At 41.2% G+C, this 3,312-nt stretch overlaps 1 pseudogene; it reads right to left on the reverse strand.

Annotated features, from left to right (window-relative positions):
- Positions 1-507: 507 nt before the first annotated feature.
- LOC133769620 (protein GOLM2-like) lies at positions 508-1,607 on the reverse strand (annotated as a pseudogene).
- Between the last annotated feature and the right edge of the window lie 1,705 nt (positions 1,608-3,312).

The following is a 3,312-nucleotide window of genomic DNA, read 5'->3' on the forward strand; positions in this document are numbered from 1 at the left end:
TCCAGTGTTTGTTTTCCATTTCCCCTTTTTTATGTAATTATTATAGGTATAACTCCTTGAAGATCATGAAATAAGGGATAGATATAGAACATCTGTTGGGCTAACAATACATTACTACATAAAAAGTTTTCAACTGAGTAACTGTTCTCACTCTGATTAAACTATGTGAAACATAAAATGTACAACAATTTTTCCTTGCTTGTCTACTTGTGGAAAGAATTATTGGGCTCAATAAAATGTGAAAAACACAGTAGTTTGCTTTAAATGCAAAGATTAACTGTTTTGGCTCAACCGTAACATAACAAATAAAGTGTCTACTTAGAGAATATAATAGGAAAAGGTTCACATATATACATGGATATATTGATTCATTAAAATATTCCTTAAATCTATCTCAATGTATCTTTACAACCCATAGAACTGATCTTTATTTTAAAAAAGTAAAAATGATGGAGTAGAAATTTCATTTTACAGTACTTTATGTTTTTTTAAGTTTTTCCTTAGGATTTAAAGGACATCATTGAAATGCTGCTTTTCACAGTTTGCAAAGTCCACCTGAAGCTTTCATTCTTCATCGTTTTGCTTCAATTTATGGAAGACACCAAATTTATCCTTGGAAGTCTGTTTAGTACAGCTGTTAGAATTCTGGGTTCACTCTCCAAGTTTGGGCCTCTAGTTAAATGCTGAAGAATGTTAGAAGGGTTCTGTTTTGAGTACCAAGGGTTGCACTGTGGTTCACCTGTGCATCTTCAGCCAAATTTGTGGACAGAGGTTGTCTACTTGGAAGATGGGAAATTGTTTGATGAGTTCCATGTTCAGAAACTGAAATAGAAGTCCTCTTTAAAGCAGTGGGAAGATCATCACTAGGTCATTCTCTTCTATTCCAGCCATCCCACATCACCACCTCATTGATTTGTTCTTTCCCATATGTAGTATAACTTGGGGGTTCTTCATTCTCAGCTACTTTTGGAATATTTTTAGCTACTACATGATCATTCACACCTGATTATTCTCCATCATTTGCTTGAACTTTGTGAGTCTCTTGATTTTGTTGAAAAAATTGGTCTGCTAATTTTTCTTCATATCATGCTCTTAATTCCTTGACCTGCTGTCCACACTGAAAAGTCTCATATGCTAACCACTGCACAAGGAAAGTACTTTTCTGTCTGTAGTGCTGAAGCTGATCTTCTTGTGGAAGAAACTCCTGATTAAGCTCAACAAGTTACCCCTTTAAATGATGTAGGTCTGCTACCTGATATGAAATGCTGTTCTGTAGTTTAACCTTGTCATCTTCGCATCTCTTCCCCAGACCCTCCCAGCCAGTAGGTTGCTGGTGAGGTGACCATAATTTGGCCCCTCTGGTACATCTGTTTCTTATGCCTGCCCACCAAGAGCAAGAGATATTCAGATATACTTCTTCAGATGCCTGCGGGCCATCTCTGTGCACTGAACCTGGCCCTGCGGCTCCGTCTCCTTCTCTGGAAGCAAGATGTGTCAGGAAGAAGTGCTCTAGTAGTAAAGGCCAGGAAAACAATCACTACCAGAAGCACCAGCAGCATAAAGGAGGGCAGACAGCCAGCCCTTGGGTTGGCCTCAAAACCCAGCATGGGGTCAAACTGGGCTGTACCCTAAGGCTTCACAGCAATTTGCAAGCAGAAGCTCAGGTCTCTGAGAAAATTCTCTGTCCCACATATCAGTGAAAAATTTACAATAATTATAGAATCAACTTTTTCAGAACACATGAAGCTAACTAAAGGCCTGTACAATCTATGGAACATATATACACCAGAAAAATAGCTACTCAAAATGGTCAAAGTGCCTCAATGGCATTTTAACTTGTCCTATACCCATCCCTCTCTCTCCAACTGCATGGTAGCTTTGAAAAACCACACTGTGAAATAAGTCAACTGGGTTATGGTTCTGTCAAAGCTTTAGCCCCAGAACACTGTCATTATCTGACGTGGATGATGGTTTTTTGGAGGACTTTACCTATAAGATTATTTGAACTAATCAGAGCTCACTTGGTATGAAGAGGCCCATTCCTTAGAGGCATTTGTTCAAAACATTTAAAGGTAATTGTTTAACTGAGCAACCAGCAACCTGAGGTGGTGGATAACAAAAAACAGCTCATCAAAAACTAAAAGGGGCCGGTGCCGTGGCTTAACAGGCTAATCCCCCGCCTTGCAGCGCTGGCACACAGGGTTCTAGTCCCGGTTGGGGCACTGGATTCTATCCCAGTTGCCCCTCTTCCAGGCCAGTTCTCTGCTATGGCCCGGGAAGGCAGTGGAGGATGGCCCAAGTCCTTGGGCCCTGCACCCGCATGAGAGACCAGGAAAAGCACCTGGCTCCTGGCTTCGGATCAGCACGATGCGCCGGCTGCAGCAGCCATTGGAGGGTGAACCAACGGTGAAAAGGAAGACCTTTCTCTCTGTCTCTCTATCCATTCTGCCTGTCCAAAAAAAAAAAAAAACTAAAAGGAAAATCTGAGGAGTGAGATATTCATAAAGGTTCTGAATAGTTCTGATACACTCCTGAGACTGCAGATGGCCACCTAAATGAACAGCACTGAACATAACGCCCAGAGCTGTCAGCTTGCTCAGGAAAGATGTGAGAAAGCTTGAAGCTGTCACCTCTGGGTGACCTCAAGGTTTGAAGTAAGCAGGAAATCAAGGCCAGCAAAGTAGTAAATTGCCTGGATGACTGCTGAAGGAATGCCCAACTTGCAGAAAGCCCCCTAGCATAGACTAGGAGACTTACTGGTTCAAGCATTTCAGGAAATTTCTATAGAGACTTCAGCTACTAAAAATAACAAGAAATATAGGTTCTACAGAGTTAGTTTTAAAAATTATTCAACAACAACCTTTCTGGTCAATGAGGATACTGTTACAGTTGGAAAAGGGAAATAAAGTCAGGCATTGTGGCACAACAGGTTACATCGCAACCTGCGATGCCAGCATCCCATATAAGAATAACAGTTTGAGTCCTGGTTGCTTCATTTTCAATCCAGCTCCCTGCTAATATAGCTGGGAAAGAGGATAGCCTAAGCACTTGGGCCCCTGCCACCCACATGGGAGACCTGGATAGAATTCTTGGCTCCTGGCCTTGATCTAGCCCACCTGGGCATTGCAGCCATTTGGAGAGTGAACCAGCAGAAGGAAGATCTCTTCTCTCTGTCTCCTTCTCTCTGTCTTGCTGTCTTTCGAATAAATAAAATAAATCTAAGAAAATTAAAAAGAATAAATAAGTTCTGATATTCTGTTGCACAGTATGGTGACTATAGCCACATGATTTTATTTAAAATATCTAGTTTGC

This window comes from Lepus europaeus, chromosome 11 (assembly GCF_033115175.1).
Source record: "Lepus europaeus isolate LE1 chromosome 11, mLepTim1.pri, whole genome shotgun sequence".
Taxonomy (NCBI): domain Eukaryota; kingdom Metazoa; phylum Chordata; class Mammalia; order Lagomorpha; family Leporidae; genus Lepus; species Lepus europaeus.